Below are 8735 nucleotides of genomic sequence, written 5' to 3'. Positions count from 1 at the left end.
GTTAATTGAGTGATTTAGCTTATTATTAGCCATCCTTCAACAAAACACTTTTTTTAATTAAAAGGTTAATTCAATTTGACTCAATAGATGTTAATTATTTGTTTGAAAAGGGTTTTCAAGCCAACTTGACATGGGATTTCATATTTATGAAAGGTCAAGTTGTGGATTGAAGAATGTAGTTTTGAAGAAGAATACATGATGTGAATTAAGAAGGATATATGATTGAGGATAGAGTATCTAGGGAGCCGCAAAGAATATTTTGATCAAGGAGGATCTAGAGGATAAATTAGAACAATAATTTGAATCTCAAAATCAATTGCTTCATCAATTAGGTCAATCATTACTACTCTCTAACAATTGTAGAAGTGAAGAAATCTCTTAACAGATTTGACTTAATGGTCATTTTTGTAAACCCTCTAACAAGGTGGCATTTCTAGATTGAAGTGTCTTAAGAACTCTAACAAGGCCACTCCTAATAAGGTGATTGAAATCCTTTAACATGGTCACACATAATCATGTGTTTTGTAACCTTTAATAGGGTTGGCTCCTAACAGAGCTCACTTCAAAAGAGTGAAATGTTGTAACTAGTTGCATTGGTGGTTTTCCCAAATTGGGTTTCCATGTTAAATATTGGTGTTTCATGTGTTCATGTTATTTTCTTATTACTTTATGTTTCTTCAAATAAGCTACTAAAGTTTAATACACATCAATATATCAAGATTGATTTGTTTATCGAGTTACAATATATATCTAGTTCTAACTAAGCAGTGCAAGATCTTGGCTTAGCAAGAAGTTTGTAAAGACATTCAAGGGACTTGGAATTATTTTTGTGGTAACTGTTTCACCCTTTCCCTCTCAGTTACTCCTCTTATATTTCCAACAATTGGTATCAAAGTTATTGATGCTTGCAGGAAAGGTTTCAAATACCTAAGCTAAAGATCAAGATATCTTACAAAAGAGAGATCCCTAAGCTTAACAAAGATAACTTTGTAGCATGGAAGGGACTTATGAAGCTACATCTAGGAACCATTGAAGATACAAGTTTTCACTTCTTAGAAAATCAGTATGTGACACTTCTAAAGCCTTTAATTGTGGATCAGATGGTGGACATGAAGAATCACAACACAATGATGATTGGCATTGCTACCTCTCTCAACTATTTTGAATTTGATGAAGTCAAAGATTTTCCTACTACCTATGATATGTGGAAAAAGCTAGCAAAAATCTATGGAGGAGATGAAAATGTGAAAAGAGCCAAAGAAAAGAGTCTAAGAGGCTAGTTTGATCAGAATGAAGATGAAAAAGATGAAAACATTGTTAAATACAGTGAAAGAACACTAGTACAAAAATAGCAATATGTGACTAAAAAATCCACTAAAATTTGTATATATGTAACTAAACTTAGTCATGTGACTAATAGTAGTTTATATCCAATCATTTATAATACTACTAATTTTACCACTAAGCAATTTTAGTCATTTATTTGATCATTGATTTAGTGGTATTTTTAGTTGTATAAATAGTGGTATATTTAGTAGATTTAGTAGTATATTTAATCATGTTGGTAGTCACATATATAGTAGTATATTTAATCACATATTTAGTTGTATATTTGATAGTTTATTTGGTCACATATTTAGTATATTTAGTCACATGTTTAGTGGTATATTTAGTAACATATCTAGTAGTATATTTGATCAAATATTTAGTGGCATTTTTAATAGTGTATTTGGTCAAATCTATGCCAAGAAACACCTCTATGCAGAGGTCAAATCATATTTATTTAACTTCTCCTAGATTAATATTCACCAAATGTTAGCTAATCTAAAAAAAATTAATAAGACAATCGACATATAAATTAGTCTGAAATGCCAATAAATTACATTCCATAGTCCATGATGATTAATCACATTGAAATAATAATTAAAATAAAAGAGAATATAAGGTGGGAATTCATAACCTATGAGTAAAAACTAACCTTTAACCTGAGCTTGAAGCCTATGGAGACCTGGAGGAATCAAAGTGAGTGTGCCAGAAAAAAAAATCTTATTGAGGCCTTGAGCATTTGTCACATCAATCACTAGATGCAGCTTCTATATTACATCTTCCTCAAAGGCCTCTTTACGCATGCCAAAGGTGAAATTTCCATTAGTTGTGAACCAGTTATCTGTTGGAGAAGTTTGTAACAAATGTTGAAATAAATATTAAAAAGATACCAAAGGCCAAATGGAGATCCCAACTATGAGGTCTTTAATGTAAGCTTATTGTTTGCATAATAATCAACAGATGTATGGCCCCATTTTGTTGAGTTTCCCATGATCTAACACAAACATCTTTAAGGGACCCATTCTCATACTTCTTAAGAGCTGAACCCAAAATAGCACATGAACTTAATTTAACTTCTTTTAGTTATCTAAGAAAACTACAAATAAGGGATTTAGCCTTTTGAAAATAGCCATACCCCTACCCTTCCCCATACCATAAGTACCTAAGTACGCCCAACCCCATGCAACATTGATTTAGTCTATTTTTAGAAAACCTTCTTTATCCATTATTAGATCAGATGTCTGGCCATTAGAAAACCAAAGTTGCAAATAGAATATTCAACAATTTTTCTTCATGATAATAGTGTGATATAAAAAGTATTAAATGATGGCTAATAGTAATAAAATACCTTACCCATTGATAATACTCCTCTGCTAACTCTAAAAGGATGTCTATCACATCAGGATCTAACTTGATGGTTGGATCAACCTACATACATGAAAAGTGTAGATTTATATTAGACCAAATAAACAATCATTTAATTCCTATTTGATAATAAAAAAATTCTTAGAATAACAATTCATTTCTAAAACTAAAGCATGATTTAATTACCATTTAGCCAAAAATTCCTAAGTTACTCGTGTCATTTTACAACAATCATTTCTATTGTGAATATTCCTTGGAACTTGAAAGAGGCTACCTAAGAATCATTAGTTATTTGAGAATTAGTTATTTCAATAGCTAAAGTTGTTTTGGTGGTTTTTTTTGGGTTTTTACGAACTTTCCTAAAAATTTTAGCAGCATTGTTGCTCATATTTCTCAATTCATGTGCATCATCCTTGGGATCTTATATGTCGAGAGCCTATAAGATTTTGAAGAAAATGAACTGTTAGATTCTAGAATATGTGTTAGTAATACAAAAGATGGCATATGCAACATTTAAATTTGGAACATATATAATGATTCCAACTTTTGAAATCACAAATGGACTACTTACATCAACTCCCTGATGAAATTATCAAGGTCATTCATCCATAATTTTTTGGGTCATTTCCTTTTTAACTCTTCGACATCCTTAGTAAGTTTGTCTTTTACTAACACATAATTGTTGAACTTTTTCTAGTGTCAATGTTCCAACTAACATGGAAAGATGATACTCATAATCACCATCATGAACACCATTTATAGTCTCATTACTGTCATCTTCAGGAGTTTCTCCCTCTGACAATGCTCCATCAATTACTGTTGAGCTATAGCTTTTGTCTTTTTGGGAAATGGAGTAATCCACTTGTTCTTTAACTCAAGTAGTAGTTTTGAATGTTTCCTTTTGTTCACTATAATTTCTCCATTTAAAACTCCTAGAATGAATCTAACTTTGGTATCCAACTTAAGTAAATCAGTCTAGAGATTATCCAGTAGAACTCTCTACAACCAAATGCCAATATAATATCAATATCATGCATTGCAATAATTTTTAGTTCACTTTGATGAAAATATCCCAACTCTAAGCAGACATCACCAACATGAAATCATTTTTATTCATAATTTAAATGTATTGTAGCCAATTGAGACTCAAATAAACTTTGTACAAGAGGAAATAAAACTCATGTCCATCTATTGATTATGAAATGCAAGAAATAGAGTGGCAAGGTATTTAGAAATTAATCTTTCTATACAACTTATTTGCATCAATATTATATGCATATGCCAATAGGGGAATGAAGGGGAAAGAGAAACTTCCACATTATTATTAGGGATAACTAAGAAACATTGATAGGAATAAAAACCATATTGGGATTCTCTGAGTCCACAAGCCATAAAATAAAAATGAAGGTGCTTTTAGATGATGATTGACTACATAGGAAGTTGTGGTAAATGGATTAACTACATTCATTAAACTATTAGTGCAGTACTTTTTATTCATAATCATCTTAGAAATCAATAGAACCAAGTTAAGGTGGCATGCAGACTTCACCATCCATTATTTTATAAGTTTCTTATAGAATGGTCTGGATTTTGTATGGTTTTTGTTTAGATAGTAATCAATTCTGGTAACCTACAATCAAAATCATTGAACTAAAAACTTTGAAAGGAAAACTACCAAAGTATTCATTCAGTGGAAAAATATATTTATAAGAAGACTATGGATCCACATTAGAACGAAAAATGTAAACCACCTCATTTTAGCCCTAAAAAAATATTGAAATTACTGAGAAAATTGTTTGATGATTTTACAAAAGCAAACTATACCCTTATTTAATGAAACTGGCTTAGGTTTACTAAAGGTATGAAGTATTATTTAATGTAATTAGTGTACTTCCTTAACATAAACATTGAGAATCATGCCACTACACATCCTCAAGCACTAAATTCTATTGTTACTTCCACATAGAATTGGGATAAATATTAGACCAAGCCTACCTTTCTTTTCACATAAAACTTAAATCGGATGTGATAAAAGCACTCTAGTATAAAAGCTAAGAAAACCAACTTCATAGTTTTCCAAGAACACCTACATGCAAATAACCTATTGCTAAAGGAAAACTAGAGAAGGAAAAAAGCGCAACTTGGAAATCTCAATGGAGTGAGAGAAAAATGTATTTCAAGATAATAAAAAAGAAATTACAAGCATTCAACCTTAAAGGTGAACAAAACCCTAAAGGGAAATAAAACTAGGTTGCGCAATATAATTAATATAAAATATTAATTATATGCACCTAAGAGGTAGCTTAAGTAAACTAGAGTAATAGAAAACTTAATTAATTAAATCAAGAAGATCTAATTAATAAGCATAAAATAATAATTAATCTAACACCCCCCCTTAAGCAAAGCTCAAGAGGTAAGCTAACCTAGCAAAGCTATGAAAGCAAGAAAATAGGTCCCAATAACAAGGCCTAATTAGGTAGCCAAAACAAGGAAATTTCGATAAAATAGAGACAAAGGAGAAAACCCCATGGGAAAAACTCCTCTCCAAATAGAGATAGAACAAACATGCTAAAAGAAACATGAAGGAAGGAAAGCCTCAGCAAGACCCCCCAAGAACAACTTCTGTAACCCTAAGCATAGACCACAACTAAAGATATCATGGTGATGCAAAAGTTTTGGTGAAGATGTCAGCAACCTACGCATCAATGAGAATGTACTCCAAAGAGAGGACACCATCCTGAATCTATTGATGGATGAAATGCATATGAAGCTAAATGTGTTTAGTGCATTGATGCTCTACTGAGTTGTGTGAAATATGAATAGCACTTTGATTATCACACCACAAAATAGTGGGATGATCAGGAGGAAAACTAAACTTAGACATCAACTGTCGAAGCCATAAAATCTCTTGACTAGCAAACACTATTTCTCTATACTCAGCCTCTATAGATGAAACTACACAAGCATGCTACTTCTCACACGACTAGGTGATAGGTCTAGAGCCAAGATAGAAGATAAAGCTAGAACTAGACTTCTAATCATCAACATCATCAGCCCAATCTGAGTCAGTATAGCCAACAATGTGAGGAATCCCTAATGTGTAAGGAATTCCATGCATAAGTGTGTCTTGAATGTATCTCAAAATACACTTGGTAGCTTTCCAATGACTCTCATGGGGTGTGAAAACTAAGAGACAAGACCAACTGCAAAGGAGAGATCAGGATGAGTATGTGTCAGGTACAACAAGTTGCTAACCAACTACCAGTACAATGTAGGATCCACTAAAGGAAAAGTACAAGAGGTAGACAAGGTTACACCCAACTAAAAAGGTGTAGGAGCAAGCTTGCAATAAATCATGTCAAAGCGTCGAAGCATTTCAAGAGCATACTTCTACTGATAAACAAAGATCCCAATAGAGGACTGAACAATTTATAGACCAAGAAAGTAGTGCAACAAACCAAGATCAGTCATCTCAAACTATTCCATCAATGCACACTAAACATCCTGAAGCATAGAGGATGAGCTACGAGTGAGGATAAGATCATCAACATATAGCACAAGGATCAAAACCTTAGCCTCAAGACATTAAATGTATACTGTAGAATTAGAATGGTAGCATGTGAAGCCTATAGAAAGCAGAAAGGAGTCCATCTTCTCATACCAAGCCTGAGGGGCTTGTTTGAGACCATACAATGAGTGTCAAAGTCTATAAACCAAGGAGGAATCCTACACAAATCCCTAAGGATGCTCCATGTAAATATCCTCAGTAAGATCACTATGCAAGAATGCACTCTTCACATCCATCTAAAAAATGGGCTATCCCTAAGAAGCTGCAAGGGATAAGACAAGGTAAATATAGTTCATCTTGGTGATAGGGGCAAATGTTTCAGTGTAATAAATACCCTCAACCTATGAAAAACCCTTTGCATGAAGACGTACCTTGTATTTATTAATAGAACCATCAGCAACAAACTTAGTACGATATAACCATTTGCATTGCACTAACTCTCTTCCCTTAGGAAGAAGACAAAGATCCCAAGTATGATTCTTCATCAAAGAAGAATATTCCTCCTCCATGGCATTGTCCCACTCAGAATGTCTTGTCACTATTGCAAATATCTAAGGATCACCACAAATAGCATGACTCAGAAGACTAGAACCCATAGTATGAGATCAGGTGTGACAAGAAGTGGAAGGGTCACTAGCGAGAGATCCTGCAATCTCAACTGTAACATGAGCCCATTTAGGCATCTATGGAGGATCTTGTGGTGGAGGTAAATGGGGATCACCAAGATCATTACCCTCATCATCTGAAAAATAGACTGGAAAGGATGAGGGAGTAGTGGTAAGTGAAGTAGACTTTGGAAGCAGGGTATTTACTGCAGGAAGGCTCTCATCAAACTAGACATCTCGTTGAAATAGGACCTCTTTGGAATTAGGATCAAACAACCTGTATGCTTAACATCCTCACAGTAGCCAAAAAAAATGAGATGTCAGCTCTTCTACTCCATTGCTCTTCTTTGAGCATCGGGTACAAATGCCCATGCTTCACTACCAAAAACTTGAAATGAAGATACATCAGGCTTGACATGAGACCAAGCCTCCTTAGGAATCATATGTCAAATGGCCTTGTGAGGCATTTGATTTTGAATATAGTTGGCACAATTGACTGCCTCTGCCCAAAAAGATGAATCCATGGACTTGGACTGTATCATACAATTAGCCATCTCCCAAAGTATTATGTTCTTTCTCTCTACCACACCATTCCACTGAGGGGTGTAGGGCACTGAAAACTTATGGTGAATACAATGTTTAGAGAAAAAATCCCTCAAAGCTTGGTTCACATACTCCCCCCATTATCTGTGTGTATCTTCCGAATAGAAAGACTAGATTGCTTCTCCACAAATATCTTGAAGACTCAAAATGAATCAAAGACATCAGACTTATACTTGAAAAAGTACACCCATGTACAACTAGAGAAATCATCAATGAAAGTAAGCACATATCTAGCACTGGAAAAAGAAGAAGTGAGAAATGACATGAGGTCACTATGAATCAACTCCAATGGTGCCAAAGCACGAGTAGCTCGTCCATGTAGAAAAAGATCCCTATGTTGTTTGCCAAGAGCATAACCTTGACAAACACCACTTGAGTAGGAAATCTAGAGAAGCCCAAGAACAAGTGCCTATGTGCTCATTTACTAAAGATATCTGTAATTAACATGGCCTAAATGCTCATGCCAAAGGCTGCTTATTGAGTCTATAGGTGCTACAAGACAGGAACTTGTGTCATCAGAAGACTCAAATCCATCAAATCTGTATAGGCGAGATGTAGAGTCAACACTCCCAGTAGCCACAATCAACTCAAAATCATGTAAGTCCCAAATAATCACATCATGTGGTGAAACTCAATTGTCTTACTAGAGTTAGAGTGGAAAATCTAATAAATAGACAATAGGTTCATCGAGATGTTAGGGACAAAAAGAACATCCTGAAGAGAACCCCCAGCTAATGCAACAGAACCAGAACCCAAGACTAAAAGATGTGATGAGTTCTCAAAAGAAATCTATGAAGTAGCACAAGGAGCAAGTGAGATGACCAACTACTAAGTGTTTTTCATATGGTGAGGGGCACCAAAATCAAGAATCCAGGTAGGCCTAAAAGTCATAGCTCGTGTAGTAAGAGTGTGACCTTTCCCTACAGGGGGGGTAAAGACTTTAGAGTAGAAATGTGATGCTCCTACATGGCTTCCTCTAAAGCCTCCAAATGTTTCCAACACCTAGAAACAAGATGTCGATCCTTTCCACAAAAACTATAGGTCTCAGCTAATTTCTTCTTAGTCTTGGAGGAAGACTCAGTAGACTTTGAAGAAGATTTACCTTGGAAGGGTTAGTTGTGTGGGGTCCATATTCCATTGCACCAAAAGCCATGACTGTTAGTGAACATGGAACACCACATAATTAACCACCTATGGGCAAGGGAGCGTGTCGCATCACCCAAAAATCTCCCCCTCGACGTGCATACCAGGTGCTTATGCGGGTCGAG

General features: G+C 34.6%; 1 pseudogene; it reads right to left on the bottom strand.

Moving 5' to 3' along the window:
* Nucleotides 1–3312: 3312 nt before the first annotated feature.
* The window catches only part of LOC149571534 (DNA topoisomerase 2-like), a 32426-nt pseudogene continuing 27003 nt past the window's right edge, over nt 3313–8735 (bottom strand).

This window comes from Cupressus sempervirens, chromosome 2, assembly GCF_028749045.1.
Source record: "Cupressus sempervirens isolate cs-2001-9-10 chromosome 2, ASM2874904v1, whole genome shotgun sequence".
Classification (NCBI taxonomy): Eukaryota; Viridiplantae; Streptophyta; class Pinopsida; order Cupressales; family Cupressaceae; genus Cupressus; species Cupressus sempervirens.
This window is presented reverse-complemented; position numbering and strand designations above follow the sequence as displayed.